Source organism: Jatropha curcas, chromosome 2 (assembly GCF_041381405.1).
Source record: "Jatropha curcas cultivar XTBG-Jc1 chromosome 2, XTBG_Jcur_1.0, whole genome shotgun sequence".
In the NCBI taxonomy this organism is placed as follows: Eukaryota; Viridiplantae; Streptophyta; class Magnoliopsida; order Malpighiales; family Euphorbiaceae; genus Jatropha; species Jatropha curcas.
The window spans coordinates 15,291,477-15,319,332 of NC_143152.1; the positions used below are offsets into that span (position 1 = coordinate 15,291,477).

The 27,856-nt window shown below is 35.2% G+C and overlaps 1 pseudogene; it reads left to right on the top strand.

The window, feature by feature from the left end:
- Window positions 1-7,316: 7,316 nt before the first annotated feature.
- Window positions 7,317-9,305, top strand: LOC149498291 (uncharacterized; annotated as a pseudogene).
- Window positions 9,306-27,856: the final 18,551 nt, after the last annotated feature.

A 27,856-nucleotide genomic window follows, 5' to 3' on the forward strand; every position in this document is an offset into this window, starting at 1 on the left:
TCCATATCAAAATTCAAAAATTTAGTAGCCCAATATGCTTTATGCTCTAGCTCAACTGGTAAATGACATGCTTTACCAAAAACCAATCTAAAAGGTGACATACCTATAGGTGTTTTATAAGCTGTCCTATACATCGAAAGAGCATCATCTAATTTGATAGCCTAATCCTTCCTAGAATTACTAACAGTCTTTTCCAAAATTCTTTTAAGTTCCCTATTAGATACTTCTACTTGGCCACTCGTTTGTGCATGATAAGGTGTAGCAACCTTATGCCAAAACTGTCATGACCCGAAACCATGGGCCGGACCAGCACTAGGGCCCAGGTAAGCATAAGGCCCCCGAGGCCAGTAGTAAGCTTGAACCACTAAAATTCAACCATATCAATATGAATTTCAAACATTCAGACCATATTGTCATGCATAATAAATATCATAATTATATTATACTTTGGCCCAAATCTAGCATCTTATACATTTTATAGCTCGAGCCCAATTATAACACAAAACATTCTTAATGTGGGCTAACAGATTTATGCATTCACATAAATAAATAACTAAACATCCACATACGTTTGTCGGTTACAATCCTACAACTGTGGAGTTCACTAACAGATAAATATAAACAAGTTCTCGTACATATAACTATATAATAAATTAATTACTGAAATTAGGAAATTTCCTTTCTAGCTCTGCAGTGAAGGAAACAGAGCTTTAGCTGGGACAAAGAAGAATTTACTTCCTGGGAAAGTTAAACAAAAGATTAATGTGAGTTTAATAATGAATAATATTTATTGCATAACACAAGCATTCACACGAAATGATTCCTAAAGTAATAAAATGAACACACAACCAGTCAAGCATATGGCACAACATCAGCATCCGCAAGTAATTTCACCTTCAGATAATCACTAAAGTGGAAATTGGTCAGTGGCGTCACTGAAACCCCCAATGAGCTGTCCTCACACATGGCCCATCCTCTCATGACGTATGCACCAAAGAACCAATCCTCCATACATGGCCGACCGGTCTAATCCTCACTTGACCAGCCCTCTCATTTTTTTATATTCTCTTTTCTTTCCATACCAACAGGAGGCCACCCTGTGGTTTTCTATATAATCCATATCATCAGATGCACACGGAGGCATCGATCTCCCCATATATGGCTGATGGTATCCAAGACCGCCCTCACAAACCCATGGTGACCCACTTCATCCCAATTCCACACAAACAAGGCAAATAAATGTCACGACACAAATAATCAAACAATGCAATTAAATGCAAGCATAATAAATAATTAAACATTGTCATGGAAAAGCGCAAATAGACATTCATATACCAATTCAAATAAATATAAAAACAAATAATAATAAAAATAAATAAATAATTAATAATAAATAAATAAATAATTAAAGACAAAGCTTTGTATAGAAATGATTTTATATAGGATGCAAATGGTAAATACTATTTATTATTACCTAAATTGCTAAATGGGAAAAACACTCTAACTTTGGGTCCTAACCTGTTGAAGTAGTGAACAAACTAGAGCGGTCTAAACGAAATGGCATTCGAAGGAGAGGAGAGAATTGAATTGAATAAAGTACTCTATTTTAAATATATCGAGTTAAAGAATTATTCTAAATAAGCTTATTAACTTAATCATTAAATATAACTAGCATAGATTTTATTAAAATTTTGGCAGAACCTCCCCTAAAAATAGGACTTTCTACCTACTAAGATAATTTCAAATACTCTATATATTCATTCAATCCACACAGCCCATCCATCAGGCAATCAATCAAATCAAATGCCCATCCTCCTTTACACGACAATACCAACAATTAACGATTATCATTTATTACTCTTAGTCAACAAACTCACTTTCGAAAACCTTAAACTCAATATTAAAAGCCATAGTTCAAGAGATTAACAAAATACAAGTTGCCATTCATTAGAAATCCTAGATTCTACCTCAAACTTATAGCCCAGAGTCTGGCAAATTCATTAATCAATAAGGAATTCATAAAATATACTAATATTGGTTGGAAATTAATTACCTAGCTACACGACACGTTGAAAATTAAATAATTTATTCATAACAATTATTCTAAATGACTTGAATTCTAAATTTTTAGAATTAAGTGTATTTATCTATCGAGGTTCCCTAATAAGAATCGTATTCGATTAATTGTTTAATCGCAATCAACTTATAGTTTAAATTTAGAGTTTATACCAAAAATGAGGAACTAGGTCTTTGAGCGTACCAATCGAAAATCAAACTACGATTCCACGATCAGCGTGAGGAGAAGATGATTCTACCTCTTAGGGCCTTACCGGACTACTGTCGCCGGCCATCGTGCGCGGTGGTCGAAAAATCCAACTCGAAGCCTCAAGTCGCCGGAAACGGCGTGAATGGCCGGAAAACGATGCTGCGACAGTGTCGAATCTTTCCAGCGAGTTTTCTCTTGATTCGGGCTCAAATCACACAAAACAAGGCTTGAATCAAACTTCTTGCAATGAGTAGATGGCTTTAGAGTGTTTATTCATCAAAAATGGTGGCCGGAGAACGAAAGAAAGGGAGGGGGAGGAGGTTCGCGATTGGGGAGAAGGGGAATGGGGGTGGGGATTTTTTTTGGTATATTTAGGTTTTCTAGTATTTTCTCATTGGTTGATGAGGTTTAGATTGATTCGAGTCTGGTTTGGCTCAAATCATGGTTTTAGCTTGGTTTTTCAATTGATTTATGGGTTTTTCAATGGTTTAGTTTTGTTTAGGATTTGGTTTAACAAATATAAAAATATATTTACAATAAATTTGTTAAATAAATTCACAATACATTAATTTTATTTTTTTTAAATTTAATAATGTCCTATAATATGATTGGTTAGAATTTATATTTAAATTTTTAAATGAAAAACTTTTGAAAAAAGTTTTCTGGGTCGTTTCAAAAACCCATACTTCCTAAGAAGAGCATTGAATTGGTAATTGCAAAAATGCTTACCACCATCACTTATTATGGTTCTAGGGGTACCATATCTAGTAAAAATATTATGCCTAAAAAATTAAGGAACAATGTTCGAGTTATTAGTTTTAGTAGCCATTACTTCTACCCATTTTGACGCATAATCAATAGCTACTAAGATATACTCATTCCTATAAGATGATGGGAACAGACCCATGCAATCGATGCCCTATACATAAAAAATCTCATAAACAAGATTATTATTAAGAGGCATCTCATCTCTTTTAGAGATGTTACCAGTACACTCGCATCTTTTTATGAGGACACATAATTTCTAGCATCATGAAAAAGAATAAGCTAGAAAAAACCTGATTCTAACACCTTAGCTACAGCTCTATTAGATCCAAAGTGTCCACCAGCTTCTCTATCATGGCAATGACTTAAAATTGCTTGAAATTCCTGCTCGGGTACACATTTTCTATTGACTTGGTCCGAGCATAGCTTGTATATGCAAGGATCTTCCCAAAAGTAATGCTTCACATCAGCTAAAAATTTCTTTCTTTATTCAAATGAGAATTCTTTTGATATCCAACCACCTGCAAGATAATTTGCTATGTTAGCAAACTAAGGCTCTATTGAAGAAATAGAAAATACAACAGAAATCCTCTCATCAGGAAAAAATTCAGAGATAATTTCTCCATTATTAGAGGGTTGGTTATCCAATCTGGATAAATGATTAGCAATTAAGTTCTCTGTTTTCTTTTTATCCCTGATTTCCAAATCAAACTCTTGTAACAATAGCACCCAATGAATCAACCTTGCTTGGAGTCCCTTTTGGCAAAAGGATGTCTAAGTGCTGCATTGTTAGTATAAACAATAGTTTTTTACCCTATTAAATAAGATCTAAACTTCTCAAAAGCATACACAATTGCTAAAAATTCCTTCTCAATAGTTATGTAATTCAATTGGGGGTCTGTAAGGGTATGACTTGCATGGTAAATCACTCTGAACACTTTCTCTTTCCTTTGGCCCAAAACTGCTCCTAGTGCATACTCACTAGCATCACACATTACTTCAAAAGGACTATTCCAATCTGGTGCCACTATCACATGTGCTGAAATCAATTTCTCCTTCAGAAGATTGAAAGCCTGCATACATTCAGAATAAAAACCAAACTTAGTACCTTTCACAAGCAAATTACAAAGGGGTTTTGCAATCTTGGGTAAAACCCCGCATGGCCCAGGAAACTCCTAACTCCTTTAAGTATTATTGGAGGTGGTAATTTTTCAATCACTTCCACCTTTGCCTTGTCCACCTCAATACCTTTTTTCGAAATCTTATGCCCAAGTAGTATCCCTTCATTCACCATAAAATGGCATTTCTCCCGGTTAAGCATCGGATTTGTTTCTGTACAACTTTGCAATACTAAGGAAAGATTATGCAAGCAAGATTCAAAGGTTAGTCCATAGATAGTAAAATCATCCATAAAAATTTTCATGCATTTCTCAATCATGTCATCAAAGATGGACATCATACACCACTGAAACGTAGCTAGTGCATTACACAACCCAAAAGGCATGCGCTTATAGGCAAATGTGCCATAAGGACACGTGAAGGTTGTTTTTTCTTGACCTGCAGGGGCTATTGGGATCTGGAAATAACAAGAGAATCCATTCGAAAAGCAATAAAATCTATTCCCTACTAGCTTCTCTAACATATGATCAATAAAAGGTAAGGGAAAGTGATCCTTCCTAGTGGCTGAATTAAGTTTTCTATAGTTGATGCATACTCTCTACCCTGTCATTATCCTAGTGGGAATTAATTCATTATTCTCATTTTTGCTACAGTTATTCCCCCCTTCTTAGGAACTACCTGAACTGGACTCACCTATGCACTATCAGAAATTCGATAAATAATAGCTGCATCAAGTAGCTTTATCACTTCCTTCTTTACTACCTCTTGCATAACTGGATTCAACCTCCTTTGTGGTTGAATAGTGGGCTTGTAATCATCTTCCATTAAAATCTTATGTATACAAATATTTGTACTTATCCCTTTGATGTTCGAAATCTTCCATCCAATTGCTCCCTTCCACTTCTATAAGACCTTAATCACCTATTGCTCCTCTTTCTTTGTCAAAAATGCAGAAATGATCACTGGGTTAGTGTCATTTTCAAGAAAAACACATTTCAAGTGAGAAGGTAAGGTTTAAGTTCAAGTTTAGAAGATTCTTCAAAATAATCTTTTGAAACTTCTTTTTCATCAATTTCCAAAGGAAGTGGAGATTCATTCTCCATCTTTTCTTCAATATCTTCACTAAGCAAATCCTTATCTTGTTATTCACATGCTAAAGCCAAGCATTGCTCTATTTTTAGCTCCACAACATCCTTTAACAAGATTTCCTACTTACATTCATCAAGGCAATCATCAATATAATCAATGAAAAAACACTTATCATTTTCAAGAAAATTAGGATGTTTCATAGCTTTCTTGATATCAAAGACTATCTCTTCATCATTCAACCTCAGTGTAAGTTTTCCCTCTTTAACATCTGTTAGTGCACCAATTGTGACTAAAAATGTCCTTTCGAGAATCAGAGGAGTTATTCTATCAACTTTCATATCCAACACTACAAAATCAATGGGGAAGATAAATTCCCCAACTTTCACCAAAAGATCTTCAATAACCCCAATCGGTCTTTTGATGGAGCCATCAGCTAGTTGTAGTGTCATGCTCGTTTCTTTCAACTCTCTAAGATTTAAGTCCTTGCACAAAGAAAAAGGCATTTATACTGGCACCTGAATCACACAATGCCTTCTTAAATTCAGCATCACCTATATCACAAGGAATGGTAAAACTCCCTGGATCCTTAAACTTAGTAGGTAACTTATTTTGCACAATGGCATTGCACTCTTCAATTAAAATGATAGTGCTACAGTTATCCATCTTCCTCTTATTAGAAAGGATATCCTTAAGAAACTTTGCATATTTAGGCATTTGTGTTAAAGCCTCACAAAAAGGAATACTAATATAAATTTTCTGAAAGATCTGTAAGAATTTAGAAAATTGAGAATCTAATTTATCCATTCTAATTTTTTCAGGATATGGAAATTTCTTCAAATCCAAATTGGATGTAGAAAGAGTATTAGAAGTCATACCTTTCTTTTCAGCATTCAAATCCTTACTTACCTCTTGGTTACTTGCTTTCTCATCTATTACTCCATGGCAATGCACTTAATAATTCCACAGATATGACTACTCCCATGGTTAGCATGCATCGACTTGACACAGACCCAAGAAAGATATTTTCCTATGCAGATTTGACACCTGGACCCTCAATTGACCCAGGACCATCAACTGGACCACCTGGCCCGCTTGGCTCAGAGTTTCAAGATTCTCAATTACCTGACACTCCAATGACATCTCAATAGATTGAAGCACTCCTTCCAAGAAGATCACCACGAATTCAACAGATGCACTTGCAACGTCCTCCTCCTGACATTGATGATGTTCCTGAATATGATCCTGAAGACGATCATAACACGTGGATTGCTGGTAATACCAAACGACCACGCTTGACCTATGATCACACTTTTTCTGATGACTCAGATGAAGACTATTCCGAACATGAACCCATCAACAAAAGTCCCTGGGTCTAAAAGTGGATGATGATGCGTCCCATCCTTGTCCCCTTTCCCTTTTGTAATCATGGTGATTTGTTTGTCTTTTCCTTTTGTCTTGTTGTCATAATGTATTGTAATAATGTTGTGTGGCACTATCGTGGGTCCTCCCCATAATTATGTCTAGGATAAGATTCCTTTGCATTATTATGTTACCCTTTGCATTATTATGTTAGAAGATAAGATTGCCACGTGGCTTGTCACGATTGGCTAGTTTGATTATGTAAGATAGGATAAGATAAGGATGCCACATGGATTATTCCTATTGGTTCCTTGGATTACTTAGGATAAGGCTCTTTGCCTATAAATATGTAAGCTCTCTTCTTTGTAAGATATAAGAAAACTTTCATAAATACAATCTAGTGTGTTTTCTCTCTATGGCTTTCTAAATCTTCTCCTTTCTCCTTTCTGAAAATAGTTGCTGTGCTAAGTAGTTTTCTCTTTTTGTTATGATCCCTTGTCTCCGATCTGTACCCCCTACCTGTTATGCTGGTTCAGTGTTCTAAAGACCTCAAACGGCCTGTTATTGCCATGGATGGCTTGAGTGGCTGTACGGTTGTGAACTTCTGAACAGTGTTCCAGGCAGGGAGGACAGCTCTCGGCCGCCCTGGTATCAAAGCCTAAAGCCTGAAAACCACTTTGCTACAATAACTATTGGAAGAAGGAGATCTACAGTACCCATGGAAACAGTAACCAACAATCCTATTGTACAAACCTCCTCTCTACAACTCCCACCTACTTATAAACAGTACCTTACTGATAAAATAAATAACCTCGTAGAAATATCCCATATCCCTGAGTCCGCTCAGATCCAAAATTCCCTTGTACCTATCCTCAACCCTTATGTTGTGTTTAAACGTAGTTCGTCCCTCTCCCATCACCTCCGTCAGATTATTAGTCGTCCCTCTGTTAATATTAAAGAGTATGTTCAATCTTCCTCTCTCTCTCAGTGTGTTTTGTCTTCTACACCTGCAGAACAGTATGTTACTTTGGAGATTCCTGACTCATTCATCTCCCAGTGGAAACGACAAAGATATACTCACATCCACTTTGGAGCCATCCGTCTTGTCCTTTCTTACCATGGCTGACAAGGCTTACCTGTTACTGCTCGCTTGTCTCTACTAGATACTCGTTATCTTCAATATGAACATGTTGTAATTGGTACTATTGCTACTACCCTCAATGCTGGTAGCATAGTCCTCACTTTCTTCCCCAATTTCAACATGTCTCTTGAAGATCCACACTTGAGTACTGCTCTAAAGGTTCAAGTACAGATCACTGGTGCTGATCAAGTTCCTGAAACCATCTCTGCCACTTTACACCACCAAATTGTCTACAGACTTCAAGATCATGCTATTAATTTGCAGACACCTGGCATCTTTCACAGTGATGCTTTGTACGTCTTTGCTGATGGTGGTCCTACTCCCACAATTGTCCAAACTCCTAGGCAACTGACTAGAGAAGAGCTTGAAAAACTCATTCCCTCTGCTTGGATCATTAATTATGAGAAGCTCCATCAACTGCCTCAACCTGTTCAACAACAGGATCCTATCTTTGTCCACCAACTAGATAAATCTGTCCGGATTTCATTTCTCCCATCCAGTTCTGAACCAAGACACTCTGTCTCCATGATTCAGCCAGTTAAGAGCAAACCACTTAAACATGCTCCCATCCATAGTTTTGCCCATACTGGTAAACAGATCTATGCTGCCAAAAACGATGGTCACTTCCTTTGGGATGCTGATCCCCACATGTGTGACCCTGACTGTCCTTGTAAATATGAAGATGATGGTTGGCTTGAAGATGCCACAGTTACCATCATTACGATAGAATCTCAACCTCTCCTCCGAAAAACTCGCTCTTGCCGTCCTTTGGCTCAAAAGCATCCTTTTGATGATGATGAGGATGCTCCTCCTCCATGGATTGGTTTGCCTAAAGATAAAAATAAACCCATGACTGAAGATGAGTACCTTAAACGTTGTTTTGAGATTCTTGCTGAAGAAGGACTCCTCAAATGCCCTCCACCTCCTACTATTTGTTCTTGCTCCTTGGAAGCATATCAGACACCTGCTGCTTCAACCGCTCCCTTGTCTTGTTGCATGCTGCAACCTGAAGACTTTCCTCCCCTTGAAACAATCCGTGACTCCACTTCCAGAGTAACAGCCAGTCCTTATGTCCGACAAACTGTTGTTCACTCCACTGGCAACCTCCAGCCTATATCCCCTTCAGAAGAAGTTCTCAACTGGCAAACTTCTAATGCTGTTGTCCAAAACAACTATCTCAGAAACATTGATGGCAAACTAAATCAAGCTTTGAAAAAGAATGATCATTTGGCTTCTTCTGTCTCTTCCTTCCGTCAGGAAGCTCAGCAAATGCATGATGATCTTCTACGATGAATTTCCAAGCTTGATAAAGAACTCAACTTTCTCATTGAAACTAATCCATCCTCTCCTTTGTTTAATGAGAAAGAAAGAGAAATTCACCAGCTTCGCCGATAAGTGGAAGAAATTGAAAGAGATAGAACCTTACAACCTCCTGTTCCTCCGTCTTCTTTCCCTTTTGATTATGCATTACCTCCACCACTATTTACTCCCTCTCCAGCTCCTATAAAAATGTTCCCTTCAATTGCTGATCTTATACCTAGGGAACCTCCCAAACCTCAAAGATGACCTTCCTCATCTTCTTTGCCTTCTACCTCTTCTTCACAAACAAGTTTTGTCCCTCCTTCAGAATCCAAAGACAAAGGTCCTGCCTTTCAACAGTTTATGGCCACTCCTGCCTCTGGTTCTTCAAGTGAAGTTGATGAGTCTTTCTCTACTACATCCTCCTCTTCTTCCTTCTCCCTAACTATCCCACAAGTACTAATGAATGAACCTCCGCCAATGGAACCTAAAGTTGAACATCCAGAAGACCCCTTTGATGATGCTCCTTCTGATCTAAATCCAGATCAACCAGCTCCGCCTCGTCCTACCTTAGGACCCTGGTTCACCTTTGATGATATTCCTCTCAGCAAATGGCGTAGTCGTATGCTCGAATTTAATGCTTGGCTTGATACCCAAATGACTATTCCATATACCCTTTTGAAAAAGGTGCTTGATGAGTTCTCATCTCGCTTTACTGGTTCTCTCCGTGAATGGTTTTTCAACGGTCTTTCAGAGTATCAACAAAAATAATTTCTCGCAAGTACCAAAATCAGTGATGCTCTTGTTACTATTCACACTCAGTTTCTAGGTAATTATCAGTTGATCTTTCAACAACGCAAACAAGAGTTCTTTGATCGCAAATGTTGTTCCCTCAAGTTCCGTGACCTGGAACGTCATTATCAACGGATGAATCATCTTTATCATGAGATTGGTGGATTTAAAGATGACAACTTAAAACTCACATTCATTGCTTCTCTTCCTCAACTTATTGAACCTGAAGTACAATGAATGTGTGGAACCAATATTGCTAATCTCAAACTTGGTGAAATTTGGCAGTTCACTTTAACAGCTGTTGACCGTATGTGTGAGCAACAACGACTCTTCAAAAAGATTGCAAAAGGTGATACACTGTTAAAATCTGCTTGTTCTCATCCATTCCAAACCAAGTGCAAAGATACTTCCTGTGAATGTCATCCTCGCCGCTCGAAGCACTCGAAACATTCTAAACATTCCAAGCATCCTACATCCATGTTCTTCCCTCGAAAGAAGAAGCACCATTTCAGAAAGATGCGTTGATTTAAAAAGAAGTCAAAGTCTCGCCAAAAGGCTGATAGATGTTATATCTGTGGTAAAAAGGGGCATTATGCAAAAAATTATCCCAAGAAGCCTAAACAGACTATTGCTCTTCTACACCAACTCAAAGTTTCTTGTCCTGATTATGATTCAGATCATGATTTGGAATCTCTATTCTCTGAAGAAGATTCAGCTTCACCAGCAACTTTATTTGCTCTGCCTTACTCAGATTCAGATTCAGATTCAGACACAAATTCTGATGACCTGGCTCCTATCCTCACTATTGGTCCTCCTATTCCTACTAAACAGGAACCTCCAGATTTTGTTTGCCCTGAATCTTCAGACTTCATTTCCTGTCCATTGTCACCTCTCCCTCTAAGTACAAATCCTTTTGATGACCTTTCTTTTGTTGAAATTTCCTATTGCTTTCCTAATATACCTTCACCATGTAAAATTCCTACACCTATCCCATCTCCTAGTCTCTCCGACTCATCATCTCTTATCTTATTCCCATTATCATCTCCTGAACCTGAAGAGTCCCTACCTTCTTCACCTGATATAAGTTCGGTTCAGTTTTCTCATCCTGTTCCCTTAATCTCCATGCTTGTTCTTCCTGATAAGTATGAAACGCCAGTTCAAGTTACAGCTCTCTTTGACACAGGTTCACATTGTACCATGATCAATCCTGATGTGTTACCTGCTCATGCCTGGAAACAGAAAATCCTCCATTTCTCAGCTGCTGATGGAAAAAAGTTTCAAACTACTATGATAACTAAGAAGAAAATTGGCCTTCAGTTCTTTCCTGATTGTATCATATGGACTCATGTCATTGGATCCTACCTTTTTGGCCGAGATCTTCTTATTGGTTTTGATGTCTATCACAAAGCCCAAAACCTCCAAATCCTTCCCTCTGGTATTAAATACAAAAGACAGTTCAAACCATACACCAACAGTCCCAACCAGTTCTCTATAGCTACTGTTCCTCTTGACTTTGCTCACATAAAAGAATTATTCTCTCCATTTTGGGCAACATCTCACCTCACCTTCAACCATCCCTCTCCTCTGTACAAAAATCCTGATTTCTTTGTCTCTCTTCCTTTCAAACTAAATGAAGACATTAATCCTACTAAAGCTAGCCACCCTGGTATATCTCCCTCTGACTTAGCTTTAGCTAGAGCTGAATGTCAAGAACTGTTGCAACAAGGTCTCATTGAACCCACTCAATCTCCATGGGCATGTCAAGCATTCTATGTGAATAAACGCACAGAACAAATCTGAGGAAAAAAGAGACTTGTTATTGATTATAAACCACTAAATTATTTCCTTGCTGATGACAAGTTCCCTATTCCCAAGATTTCCTCTCCCTTGATACATCTTCAGAATGCTAAGTTCTTTTCAAAGTTTGATCTCAAATCTAGTTTTTGGCAACTGGAATTCGTCCTGAAGACAGATACAAAATGGCTTTTTGTATTCCTGATGCACAGTACCAATGGACCATTATGCCTTTTGGTCTTAAAACTGCTCCTTCAATCTTCCAAACGGCCATGATCAGAATTTTTGAACCTTTGCTCCACAGTTGCATCATTTACATTGATGATATTCTACTGTTCTCTAAAACTGCTAAGGCCCATGAAGACCTTTTAATCCAGTTCCATTCTCTAGTCCATTCCTATAGCGTGATGCTCTCTGAAAAGAAGTCCATTATTGGCAAACAGGAAATTGATTTCCTTGGACTTGATATCAAAGATGGTGAATACCAACCAGGCCCACATCTGGCCCAAGTATTAGCCCATTTTCCAGACTCCAACCTTTCAAAAGTCCAAGTCCAGCAATTCCTTGGGTTCATCAATTACATTAGAGACTTCATCCCTAAAGCGGCCCTGTACACCAAACCCTTGTCCTCTTTATTGAAAAAGACTCCTCCTCCTTGGACCTATGAACATACTGAGGCCGTCAAAGCTCTCAAACAGTTAGCCTAAAAGACTCCCTCTTTAACTATTCCTTCTAATGAGGCCCAGCTTATTCTACAAACTGATGCTAGTGATCTAGCCTGGGGTGCTATTCTTCTTCAACACAAAAATGGCAAAGAATCTCTCTGTAAATATGCTTCTGGCAAATTTAAAGATGCTTAGCTCCATTATCATTCAAATTACAAAGAGATCCTTGCAGTCAAATATGGAATTTAGAAATGTGAATTCTTTCTGGCTTCCTGCCATTTTATTTTTCGCCTCGACAATTCTTCTTTCCCAAAGATCCTTGATTTCAAAGGCAAAAATATTCCTGATAAACAGTTGCTCATGTTAAAAGAATGGTTTTCCCGCTATGACTTTGAAGTACAGCACATAAAAGGCAAAACCAATCTTATCCCTGACTTCTTGTCACGAGTCTCTAAACCTGTCACTCCTGTCTCCTCCATTATCAAGCTCTCTTATCCTTTTGTTGGCATGGCTTACTTTTTACAAGATACACCTCACCCACAAATGCCACAAGGCCTCTCATCTCAAGAACGTGACATGTGGATTTACAGAAAAATAATTGAACTCTATCCTCAAGTACTTCCACATCCCAATGATTTCACTGCTCCTGTTCCTTGGAAACTGTTCCCCACCGTCAATGAATCATTCCCTCACATCGATAATGAGTTGAGCTGTCCACCCTGCCTGGGACACTGTTCAGAAGTTCACAACCGTACAGCCACTCAAGCCATCCATGGCGATAATAGGCCGTTCGAGGTCTTTAGAACACTGAACCAGCATAACAGGTAGGGGGAACAGATCGAAGACAAGGGATCATAACAAAAAGAGAAAACTACTTAGCACAGCAACTATTTTCAGAAAGGAGAAAGGAGAAGATTTAGAAAGCCATAGAGAGAAAACACACTAGATTGTATTTATGAAAGTTTTCTTATATCTTACAAAGAAGAGAGCTTACATATTTATAGGCAAAGAGCCTTATCCTAAGTAATCCAAGGAACCAATAGGAATAATCCATGTGGCAATCCATGTGGCATCCTTATCTTATCCTATCTTACGTAATCAAACTAGTCAATCGTGACAAGCCACGTGGCAATCTTATCTTCTAACATAATAATGCAAAGGAATCTTATCCTAGACATAATAATGGGGGAGGACCCACGATAGTGCCACACAACATTATTACAATACATTATGACAACAAGACAAAAGGAAAAGACAAACACATCACCATGATTACAAAAGGGAAAGGGGACAAGGATGGGACGCATCACCATCCACTTTTAGACCCAGGGACTTTTGTTGATGGGTTCATGTTCAGAATAGTCTTCATCGGAGTCATCAGAAGGAGTGTGATCATAGGTCCAGCGTGGTCGATTGGTATTACCAGCAATCCATGTGTTATGATCGTCTTCAGGATCATATTCAGGAACATCATCAATGTCAGGAGGAGGACGTTGCAAGTGCATCTGTTGAATTCGTGGTGATCTTCTTGGAAGGAGTGCTTTAATCTGTTGTGATGTCATTGGAGTGTCAGGTAATTGAGAATCTTGAAACTCTGAGCCAAGTGGGCCAGGTGGTCCAGTTGATGGTCCTGGGTCAGTTGAGGGTCCAGGTGTCAAATCTGCATAGGAAAATATCTTTCTTGGGTCTGTGTCAAGTCGATGCATGCTAACCATGGGAGTAGTTATATCTGTGGAATTATTAAGTGCATTGCCATGGAGTAATAGTGCGCATTGAATGGTCAAAGAGGATTCTTCAAAACGACAAGGGAGATTCTTCCAATGGGTCACAGTGGTGATAATAGTGCCAGATGAGTCATATTGTCTTCTCAGAAACAGAATGGCTATGTATTTTTTAGCTTTATTGAAATCAGGGTGAGTGAACAGATTATTTTGGTGAATCCAAGCTCTGAGTTTGTATTGCCACGAAGCAATGTTTTCAAACAATTGGAAGAATTGCCAGGCAGGATGACGATGGTTTTCTTCTTTGTGTAGAAACCAAAGAGTTTGGAGAAGTGGAATTTCTACAGGAAGATGATAAAGGGTGGTAAGACACCAAAGGTACCAGAACTCATTATCGGTGTGAGGGAATGATTCATTGACGGTGGGGAACAGTTTCCAAGGAACAGGAGCAGTGAAATCATTGGGATGTGGAAGTACTTGAGGATAGAGTTCAATTATTTTTCTGTAAATCCACATGTCACGTTCTTGAGATGAGAGGCCTTGTGGCATTTGTGGGTGAGGTGTATCTTGTAAAAAGTAAGCCATGCCAACAAAAGGATAAGTGAGCTTGATAATGGAGGAGATAGGAGTGACAGGTTTAGAGACTCGTGACAATAAGTCAGGGATAAGATTGGTTTTGCCTTTTATGTGCTGTACTTCAAAGTCATAGCGGGAAAACCATTCTTTTAACCTGAGCAACTGTTTATCAGGAAGATTTTTGCCTTTGAAATCAAGGATCTTTGGGAAAGAAGAATTGTCGAGGTGAACAATAAAATGGCGGGAAGCCAGAAAGAATTCACATTTCTGAATTCCATATTTGACTGCAAGGATCTCTTTGTAATTTGAATGATAATGGAGCTCAGCATCTTTCAATTTGCCAGAAGCATATTTACAGAGAGATTCTTTGCCATTTTTGCGTTGAAGAAGAATAGCACCCCAGGCTAGATCACTAGCATCAGTTTGTAAAATAAGCTGGGCCTCATCAGAAGGAATAGTCAAGGAGGGAGTCTTTTGGGCTAACTGTTTGAGAGCTTTGACGGCCTCAGTATGTTCATAGGTCCAAGGAGGAGGAGTCTTTTTCAATAAAGAGGACAAGGGTTTGGTGTACAGGGCCACTTTAGGGATGAAGTCTCTAATGTAATTGATGAACCCAAGGAATTGCTGGACTTGGACTTTTGAAAGGTTGGAGTCCGGAAAATGGGCTAATTCTTGGGCCAGATGTGGGCCTGGTTGGTATTCACCATCTTTGATATGGAGTCCAAGGAAATCAATTTCCTGTTTGCCAATAATGGACTTCTTTTCAGAGAGCATCACGCCATAGGAATGGACCAGAGAATGGAACTGGATTAAAAGGTCTTCATGGGCCTTAGCAGTTTCAGAGAACAGTAGAATATCATCAATGTAAATGATGCAACTGTAGAGCAAAGGTTCAAAAATTCTGATCATGGCCCTTTGGAAGATTGAAGGAGCAGTTTTAAGACCAAAAGGCATAACGGTCCAATGGTACTGTGCATCAGGAATACAGAAAGCCGTTTTGTATCTATCTTCAGGACGAATTCCCCATTGCCAAAAACCAGATTTGAGATCAAACTTTGAAAAGAACTTAGCATTAACTCTGGAATTCTAATAAGTGAATATACCATGTTCTAACTGTTGTTCTATTCACAGTATATTTCACTTCTTGGGTTTCTATTTAATTTTCTAAACTTTATGAGGAAGTTCTAATTACGATAGCTTTCCATCATAAAGTTGTTCTGATACTTGATTAAGACTTTGTGAAGAAGTTCTAAATTCAATAACTGTCTTTCACACAGTCTTATATGACTTTCCAAACTTTATGAGGAAGTTCTAATCTCAATAGCTTTCCTTCATAAAGAAGTTATGATAGTGAATAAGTCAGTGTGAAGCTGCTCTAATCAATAGCTGCACTTTGCATAGACTTTCTATCTTTTATAAATAGAACATTGTGAGGTGATTCTAATTAATAATCTATTCTCACGAGTTCTGTATTTTTCCGCTGCACTTAGAATTCTATATTTTGTTTTGAAATTCTAAATTTTTTTTTTGTTTTTAGAAAACCCAATTAACCCCTCCCCCCTCTTGGGTTGTGCCATACATATTCGAGACCCACAAGCAACTCCACATAATCACATCATATGGAAATTGGTCTGTGGCGTCACTGAAACCCCCGATCAGCCGTCCTCCCACATGGCCCATTCTCTTATGACGTGTGCACCAGGAAGCCGATCCCCCATACATGGCCGACGGGTCTAATTCTTATTTGACCAGCCCTCTCATTTCTTTTATACCCTCTTTTCTTTTCCATACCAACAGGAGGCCACCCTGTGGTTTTCCAAATCATCCATACCATATCATCAGGTATCACCCATATCATATCATTAGGTGCACATGAGGGCACTGATCTCCCCATACCTTGCCGACGGTCAAATTCCATATTTTCATCATTTCCCGAACCGTCCTCACAAACCCATGGTGACCCACTTCATCCCAATTCCACCTAAACAAAGCATAGCAATGCCACAACACAACTAATCAAATATTGTAATTACATGCAAGCATATCAAGCAAATATCATGATGCAAACGCACAATTAGACATTCATATTTAGTTACAATTAACTAAAGGGAGTAGTAATTAACAATATATTATAATAATTGATCCTTGAAAAATAAATAAATAAATAAACAATAATAAAACAGATAAAGAACTTTATTTATTATATATCAAGTGAAATAATTAATCTAAATAAACCTATTAACTTAATTATTAATCATGACTAAATAGATTCTATCGAAATTACGACAGAACCTCCCGTGAAATTTGACTAAACCACAATTCTCAAAGCTCATCCATCGGACAATTAATCAAACTAAATTCTCATCCGTCATAATCATATTCATCAATCATACCCCAGCCGCCATCTTAATAACTCAACGTTCACCGTTTGCATTCCGTCATTTACTAAAATTTTACTCCAATTCAAATTGATCAGTGATGTCGTATACAAGTATAGTTATCTATCTTTTCATATATACTAAGTAATCGATCCTAGTTAAACTAAATTAACAGTTATTTAAACAATTGACTAAGTCTTTCTACGATCACGCTTTCTGCTATTCAAATATTTTAAGTTCTTGTTATTTAATTATATCCACTTCAATATTCAACTAACCTATCTTAAAGGTTAAAATATTCAAAATGACTTATATTCCTAATTTTCAGAATTAAATAAGTCTATATATCGAAGTTCCCTAACAGGAATCGTATTCAATTAATTATTCTAGTCTATTAGCAATGTTTTCACATGCAAAGAATTAAGTGGCTAAGCAGTTCTAATCGTATAATTGGAAACCACACTACCAATCCAACATTTCAAGTCCTTTAATTAGCTATTTATTCGATTTTAGCTTAATCTACCAATAATTTAAAATTTGGAACTTATACTAAAAATGAGAACTAGATCTTAAAGCGTACCATTCGAGAATCGGACTACGATTCCACGATCTGCATGAAGAGGAGATGTTTCTACCTCTTGGGACCTTACCGGAGTGTCGTCGGCCGGTCGCTGGAGCACTACCGTCGGCCACTGTGCATAGTGAGGAGAAATCCAAACAGCCCAGATTTGGGCAACCCACAAACCAAAATGCTCAAAATCATGCAAGGACCTTAAATATATAACCAATTTGAGTTGAGTGTGCCCCATTGGTCAGAAATTGCCCCTAAACCTTCAGCCAGCTGCCCTTCTTTGGGTTCTTCTGATCCAAGCATCATTACTCAAGATTGACGCCATAAAATAGAAGCACGGGAAGAGAGAAGGTCGGCAGCACTTGACTCGTGGCTTGGGATCACCAGAAAATCGAGCTGGAGGCGCAACTTCACGGTCGAGCGGAATCGCAACCCCTCTTGGGGTTGCTACGCTCACCAAGAACGAAGGAGAGAGGGGAAGGGAGGCCGGAGCAACCGTAAGGGTGATGCGATAATGAGAAGGTGAGCTCGATCGGCTCCAGTGGTTGGAAACGGGGAAGGAAGGAGAGGGAAGGAGGGGGTGTGTCGCCGGAGAAGAAGAAGAGAAGGAAAGAAAAAGAAAGGAAACGAAAAAAAATCTAGAGCTTCTAGACCATTTTGATTCGATTCGAATCGGTTTGGTCCAACTCAGTGATTTGATTCGATTTTTGCTTGATTTGGGGGTTTTTCACTTGGTTTCGAAAAATTCAAACTGGTTTATAAGTCTGGTTTAGCAATAATAAAATATTTTCCACTGAATTTCATTGGTTAGAATTTATGATTAAATTTTTAAATGAAAATTTTTGAAAATAATATTCTGGGTCGTTTCATTTTATCATTAGCATGTGCTAAGGCTTACAATTCTCTATGTTGAAACATTTGAGTACTTATCTATGTAAGAACTTTGAGAAAGTTTTAAAAATTTTCAAGACCTATCTTTAATGATTTCAATCCCAAGGACAAAAGATGCCTCACCTAGGTCTTTCATATCAAAAGTTTTGGATAACAAAAGTTAGTCTCAGGTAATAGCCCCAAATTATTACTAGCCAGCAAAATATCATCAACATATAAAATAAGGAAAATAAATTTCCTCCCACTAACCTTATGATATATGCATTGATAAATCTTATTTTCAATAAAATCAAGGCCAATCATAACTTTATCTAATTTCGAATACCATTGCCTAGAGGCCTATTTTAGCCCATAAATAGATCTATTTGACTTACACAACATATGTTCTTTACCAAGAATAACAAATCCCTCGAGTTGCACATCCATTTTGATGAAGTTCTACATCAAAATGTGCAACTAAAGCCATAATAATTCTAAATGAATCTCTGGTGAAAACAGGAGAAAATGTTTCATTAAAGTCAATACCTTCTCTTTAAGCAAAACCCTTAACTACCAACCTAGCCTTAAACCTATCTATTTTTTTGTTTGAATCCCTTTTGATTTTATACACCCAATTACAACCAATAGGTTTAAAACCATTTGGTAATTCAACAAGCTCCCACACCTCATTTTTAGACATTGACTCCATTTCATCAATCATTGCCTTTTGCCATGCATCACTTTATAAACTAACTATTGCTTCACCATAATTAAGTGGATCTACCACTTCCCCAACATCATAATCATTCTCTCCCAAATAGACTACATAATCATTAGATATGTTAGATCTTCTTAGCCTAGTTGATTGTCTAATAGGCTCTTCTTCTATTTGTTGAGGTGCATGTTCCTCCACTTAAGGAAATTCTACCTGTTGGTTTCCTTCTAATTCTCTATCCTCGGGTTTGATACACAATTTTTTTCATATACCAAAGGAATAGAAACATGATCATTTGATGGAGTTAAAACTTTATCATTGCAAGAATTTTCATCACAAATAGCAAATTCTAGAAACTTAGCATTAATGGATTCAATAATTTTTGTGCCACGATTAGGATAATAAAACCTATAACCTTTTGACCGATCTGGATAGCCTACAATGAATGGTTTTGGGATCAGTTTTCGTTTCTAAGGGATTATATATTTTAACTTCTATAGGACAACTCAAAACATGAAGGTGATTAAGACTAGGCTACGATTGGTCCACAACTCAGAAGGTGTTTTAGGAACAGATTTAGTGGGCGCTTTATTTAATATATAAAGGGAAGTCTTAAGGGCTTCATCCCAAAGGTATTGAGGCAAATTGCTCCTAGCCATCATGGAACTAACCATATCCATAAGAGTTTGATTACATCTCTCTACCATACCATTTTGTTCAGGGGATCCAAGCATTGTATATTGGGCACAATCCCACACTGTTGTAAGTACTTAGCAAATGGTCCCATTTGTTGTCTTGTTTCCCCATGTTTCCCGTAATACTCACCACCACAATCAGATCTCACAATCTTGATTCTTTTATTGAGCTAATTCTCAACTTCAATTTTAAAAATTTTAAACATATCAAGTGCCTCAGATTTTTCTTTAATAAGGTAAATGTATCCAAAATAAGAAAATCATCAATAAAGGTTATAAAATATGAATGACCAAACAAGGTGGAGGACAAAGGACCGCTAATGTCAACGTGAACAATTTTCTAAAAGATTTTGACTACGAGTGGATCCCTTTCTTTTGGTCTTAGTAAGTTTACCTCTAAAACAATCAACATAATCTTCAAAATTTGTTTTGTCAAGTGGAGGTAAAATATTATCTTTTACAAGCCTTTCAACTTTTTCTTTAGAAATATGACCGAAACGTTTTTGCCACAACTTGAAAGACTTTTCTTTAGTCAAAGGGCGTTTACAAATCGCTTTATCAATATGCATAGGAAAATTTTCAATTTGGGATAAAGATAATTTATAAAGATCATCACAAAGATATGCATATCCCACAATAGAAGAATTAAAAGATACATCAATTTTTTCAGAACTAATATTTAGAAAATAACCTTCCAAATCAAATTTCTCAACTAAAACCAAATTTCGTCCCATAGACGGTACATGGGAAAAAATTTTAAAAACAAGACTAAAACTAGAATCTAAAACTAAGGTAACTTCTAGGAATTCAACTTTGACTTTATGCCCATTCCCTACAACAAAAAATCTTTCAGGTTCACTTGGCTTCTATTTGTTTTTGAACCCCTGTAAGGTATTTCAATTATGAACAGATGCTCCAGTATTAATCCACCAAGAATTAAGACGAATATTGACTAAATGGGATTCAAAACAAACGTAAGCAAAAGTGTTACCTTCCATATTTTTTAAGTGGATCTTATATTTTGTGCATTCATATCTCCTATGACCCTTCTTTTTACAAAACCAGTACTTTTCTTCTTTCTTTACATTAGCTTTAAGACCAAGATTGTGAGACTAACCATATTTTTCTTTGGGACCTTTATATAGTTACTAACCCCCCTTTTCCTCCTATGGATATTTTGGGTAGAAGATTTCAGTTGGGAAACAACTAAAGCAGTTGCTTCTTTCACCAAGTTTTCAACACTTTCTTCCTTAAGTTGTTTTTCCTCTTCTTGAGAATATATAGCTAAAAGCTCACTAATGGACCATTTTTCCTTCACAGCATTATAAGTGGTTTTAGCAAACAAAATTAAAAGGGCAGAGTATTAAAAACTTGGTCACAATGAACTCATCAGGGAGAACAATTTTCATGGTACTAAGTCATTTTGGTAAGTAAGCATTTTATGGATGTACTTGCCTACCCTACCGACCCCTTCATATTTCATACCCATAAGTTTCCCCATAAGCTCTCCATATTCGACCTTATCAGTTTCTAGGTGTAAATTGCTTATGGCATGAAAAAGAGTTTTAGCATTATCACTATTAAGAACAGAACCCAAGATATGTTAAGCTACAGACTTCTTAATAGCCATCACAGTAAGGCGATTAACTCTTGTCCAAATCTTGTGGGCATCCTTTTGCTTGGTAGTACTAGTTTCTAAGGCTATAAGAGGCTCAGGCTCATACAAGGCAATCTCTAGATCGCTCATTCCTAAAGCAAGTTCAATGTCCAATTTCCATTGTTTATAGTTGGCTCCAATTAAAACCTCCATGCTAGCAGATTGATTGTTGGTAGTAAAAGTAACTGTTTAAGAGATTACCCCATCAAATATAAGAGAAAATAAAGGGCAGTTTCAATATAAGAATAAGCTTTATTCTAACAAGCGTGTAGGTGTATGATTATAATATATCCTTTGGGTAGATAATACAAAATACAAATAGGCCTCTCCAGTATTAGAGTAACATATATAGAAAGCATAGACTCCTAAGAAATTAAAATATATTCCCGCTGGGTAGATATATTTTTAATCTATGAATTCTCCATAATATTAAATTTCATTAAATCTTAATTTATTATATATACCAATTTCCTTTGGGTAGATTAATATATGTAAAAAATCAGAAAATTTCGACTTACATACAATGTGCAATGAAAATTTATAAATCTCTATGAATAACTCACTTTAGTATAGATATTCATATCAATAAACAAATTTTCTAGCAAGACAATATTTTATGCCCAAAAATTCTTTTTATTAAAAGACCATATCTACAAGATATATACAAAAGTTGTAAATTGAAAGGAAGCAATACAACATTTATGCTTTGATAATAAAATCAAAACAAATTGAAGAACCAATAATTCAAGAATTCCATAATCAATTCAAAACACCCAGGTGTTTAGATTATCGATTCAATAACATATGCAATCCACAAACCATAATCGAATTTCAATTTATATAAGTAGGCTCTAATACCACATGTTAGAATTTAAGTGCTCCAGATACTCATATATAAATTGAAATTATAGAAAATAAAATAACTTACAGGATTTTTTGTCTGCTTCCATTGACACCACCTTGATCCCAAAAGCTAGGTTGAACTAAATAGAAATATCCACACACAATTGTCCGTGGAATGTCTAAGTGCTTCCTCCCTATGTCTACAATCTCCCAATGGGTGGAGAATAATATTGTGTTTTTACGGGGTAAACTAGAGAGAGAGGACATAGCCTATATATATGAGACTATGAGGGTCTCACATCATAACCTTAATAGAATATAAAATCCTAACCCAAGTTAAGATTTAACCATACTTAATCCAAACACATTTAACTGGCTCATCAATACTATAATGACACTCCCTAATAATGGGTGTAGACCTTTTGAATTAAGCTTAACCCAAATATTTTATAAAACCAAATAAAACATAATTAATAAGATCAAATAAACAAATTTCTAACAATATATGCATCTAATTATTTATGGTGACCATCGGAAAAGCATGAAATATTTGGTGGGTAATAGACTGCCAAAATTCAAAAAAAAAAAAGCAAAAATGATTAGAGAATCCTTTGATTTCATTGGAATAATTTATTATCCAACAATTTGTGCGGATGATGTTAAATCTTATAGTAGTGTCAATCTGAGTTATAATTAATCCAAGAGGTAATTATACAACTTCTGAACTTGATGATATGAAACTTTTATTTCCATCTGCTAATTTTATAACATGCAATTTTCTTTCCTTTTCTTTTGTCTCTAGTGAGAAAAATCGGATCCTTACTAGTCAGTCAGTAAGCAATTCACACAAACGTAGATTATGAATTTGACCTAAAAGAGGAAATGGCATTGCTTATAAATTGCTTCATAAGCTATCAAGTAATCTCACCATTGAATTCATTTTATGAGAGTATACTAATTTATCCTGCTGTATATGTAATTATTTTTAAATATGTATATCTATAGGTTTTAAAATCTTAAATAATCAATTAATTTCAAAGTAAGAATGAGAGTTAATTATTATTATTTTTTGAGATGTTACCTAAAACACTTTCAACTTTTTATTTTTTTCATAATAACAGTATTTTTTCAAATTATATAGAAATACACGCGTGCAAATCGCGAGGGTACGACTAGTTCTAATTGAATTTTCAATCATTAATTATTTACACTATTAATTGTTTCAAAAAAACAAATTATCATTTTAATTCAAAACATAATTAATTTATTAATTCATCTAATAAAATTTAAATATTTATTAGTTCATCTAATATATTCTATTTAATTTATTTATTTTAACTTATCCAAAAAATATGTATTTATATATTGTAAATTAATAATAATATATTAAATTACTTACTATAAGTGTATATGTGTTCATTATTATGCTATTCCTCTTTTAATTGTGTAAAAATAAATGGAATGCTAAAATTCAATTCATCAATAGTTTATTGTTTCTAATCAAATGCTTTTGTACTTTTTTTTTAATGAAATCGATGGTAATTGAGTGTACCTTTATCATTTTCAAAAAAATTGAAGTCTAATCTTATAATTAATAAAAAAATTTTATTTTATCATCTATAATTATTTTATTAAATATATTTTGCTTTAATATTGTCCTATCATATAAAATTAGTTTAAGAAAAATATTATTTGCTTATAATATGAATATTATTTAAATAGATATAAATTTTAATTTAAAGTTGTTATACATAAAACCGTGTCTTAAAATTATATAAATATCTAGAGAATATCAGAGAAAAATTACAATTATACTTAATACTAAGAATAAATTAATGGATATAAACAATGAGTAATATTGAATAATAACAACGTGCAACATGTCAAAAAAAACACTAGTGTTTCCAAACATGCTCTTATTTAAATATAAACTTATCCTAATTATTATAAATTCAATTATTTCATTCAATTATATATTTTTCCAAGATGGTGAATTTATTGGAAGACATTTACCTTATTTTGCTACATGGCAACCCTTAATTCTACTTCTCATGAAACTAGCATCACTTATCTGCCATTTATTTTGTCCATGCTATTTTTGATTTTTTTTCTCTTTGTGCATCACGTATGAGTTATTTGATTATTTATTTCTGGATATTTAGAAAAAATGATCTTATTATGCATTGAATGAAATAACCAAACCTATAATCCTTAGGATAAGCATCTCTTTTACACTACTTCAGTACAAACATTAGGATAAGCTTATTTACCATATCTCATTATTATTTTATAAAATTCTTGAATTTACATGATTTTCTAATGTACGTGAAACCTGATTATGAGTTGTACGTGATAAAGAATAGATTTAGATAATGCTTGTGAGTTGTTTGAAAAAGATAGAGAAAATGGAGATGGTGCTGAAAGAACAAAAAAGGTCTGTAAGTGGCAAGTAGAAGGAGATGTAAGCATTAATGATACTGATGAGATGTAAATGAATACTGAAAATTCATTTGATCAAGTAGATTCTTTCTTCAACTTCAATATACCATCACAATCGATAATGCCTCATTAGTTGCTAGACAATCAAAAGAGCCTTATAAAGGAATCAAGAAAAGGTATGATATCATTGCTGCTAAGATAATAGTAGTGATTGTATCAATGAAAGAAATTGCAAGAGCAATTACAAATAGCAGCAAGCGCATTTATTCAACAATTGAAATTACAACAGAACTAAAAAAGTTAGAAATGGATAACTAGGAAAGTATGAAGGCACTTAACTTTTTGAAGGATAATGAGCATTTGGTTGAAAGATTTCTTGCATGATGAAAATATCAAACTTCTTTGACTTAAGAATAAGATGAAAAATGAATCACTAAGATGTTTAGATGGTTACTTTTTATTAATTGGTAAAATGGTTAGAAGTTTAGATGTTCTATGCATTAAAATATGTTCACTAGGAACACTTTTTGTTAATTGGTATATATATACTTGCTGCAATTAGGGGTGGCCATTTCACGGTTTTTAGAATCGGAACCGCTAGTTTGGAATCGGTGGAAACCGAAACCAGAAACTGTCCGAACAGGAATTAGAACCGCGGGTTTTGGTTCCAACTTTTGAGGAACCGTGAACCGATGGTTCCATCCAGTTCCAACAATTTTTTAAAATATTTTTAAATATTTTTGTGAAATCTCCAAATTAACCCTTCTAACAACAATATAACAACTAGTTTTAAGGGTATTTGTGAAAAGTTGATTTTTGGATTTACTGTAAATATCCATTTTCATTTTAAAAATTAAATTAACTTTACACCTTTTTCTTAAAAAAAATAAATTAAGTTCAAGCATTTTTTTCAAAAAAAAAAAAAGTTCAAGCCTTTTTTTTCAACAAACAAATTAAGTTAAGTCTTTTTATTATTTTTTTTTCTTAAAGTGTTTGCTAAAAATTATTTATATTTAAATTTTAAATTTTCAACAAAAAAAATGTTTCCTGATTTTTGATTTTATAATTATGCGATTCGCCTGAAAATCAATTGCAGAACGACCGGAACCGTCGATTTCGAACTTTTAAGGAACCGGAATTGGAATCGTAACCGTTCAATTTCAAACCGTAACCGGAACCGTTAATTTTCGATTTCAAATTTTTTGAAACTGGAACCGTCGATTCCAAAATCGAAACCGGCAGTTCCGGAATCATGGCCACCCCTAACTGCAGTTTGTTAGTTCTCTTACTGCTTGATGGATTACTAATGGGTATAATTTATTTCAAGAAGTCCTTGATGTTACTACTTTTTTTTTGCTAATGCTATTGCTATATGTAAAATAAAAGTGATCATTTCTCTTTTTTCTTCTTATTATATATCTTTATAATTATATTTTTTCTAGATTTTCTAGTATTTTTTTGAAAGAGTATGAGGTTGCTATTGTATATGACTATGACTTTACATTGAATCTGTTAGTTATATGCCCTATAGCCAATTTAATTGGTTATATTTTGGATATAATATTTTATATAATAAATATTTTATTATTAATAAAAGGCATTTATTTATCATTTATATTCTATTGATTGAATCTTGGTAAAAGATAAAGTCCATGAGACAATACTGCTTTGCGAAATAAATTGTAATGTAGTTATAATTATGAGTTTTATATTTGCATTAAAACAATGTCTCTAAATATTTCTGGTTAATGTTCTTCTCATTATTGGACAATGATTAAAGCTGTTGAGACTGATACATATTATGTTCTTTCTTTAGGGAAGAAACTGTTCTCATAAGCTGAGATATATGTGATATCTAGAAATAAAATGTAGGTATTTGTTAACAAGTCCACTGAATTGACCTGTATGAGAATTCCATATGAAGAGTTACCTGTGTTTATGGAATACTCAAGTGATGATTGTATAAGTGATCCTTTGACTTGAAATTACTAAGCTATCTTATAGGGGGTGATTATATTTTGATTCTTCGTTCACATTATTCATTCATGAATAATAAGCAATGATTAATTGGACATAGTAGGAACTATATGGAGATACTTGCATAATTAAGAGAGGATTCAACACTCTAGATAAAATAGGAAAAATGTTCTAATTGTTTCTATTAATATTGATTAAGACATCCTTGCATAAGTTAGAATGAAATTAGCAAATTAGATTTGGAATTTCATTCAACTGATCAATGACTAAGATTAAAAGAATTAATATGATTTATTAAAGCAGACACACTCCATACCTAATTACTAAATCAGAACATTATTGATGAAGGGATATGAATTACACTGATAAATCATGCACTGAAAGGTTAAGTCAAACCATTTTGACTTTTCAAATATTTGGGTAGTGTTTTCGTACCGCCCCCCCGGGTGACACGAAAACATCCTTTTTATTTTATTATTTTATGTTGTTTATTTTATTTTGATGTGGAAAGTAATCTTATTATGAAAAGTGGTGATAAAACATTTTATTAGATACAATGCCGATAAATCGGTCTTATAAACAATTTTTGAGTCGCCACCATTATTTCGGCAATGGAACCATTTTCAATTTTATTTTAAAAAAAGTGACTCCATTTTAAACCCAATTTTATTTAAGGCCAACTTATTAAAAAGATTGGTCAGGCGCACCAATGCGATTCTGGGTAAGGGAATTGGATACGCCGGCCTGTTGGAAGCCGACGTCCGGAAAAACCAGCCTCTTTTAAACTATGATTTCTAATTTATTTTAGTTAGAAAAGCCAAATTATTTATTTACTTAAACCCAACCCAAATGAATCGGACCGAGTTCTTATATGGAAAATTACTTAATCGTCCCAATCAAATCCAATTATCGCATTTATAATCATTCAAACCAAAGCGATTAAATCGAATAAATAAAAGACCCGCTCTTGCCTTATGGTTTAAGGCGGGCAACAAACCGAACCTAAAATACATTCTACCCGATTCAAAATTAAACCCAAAAACTAAAATCCAAAATCATGCATAATTATTATTTAGCACCTAAATCACATTTTATTTTTTAATTTAATCCTAAACATGCAAATTA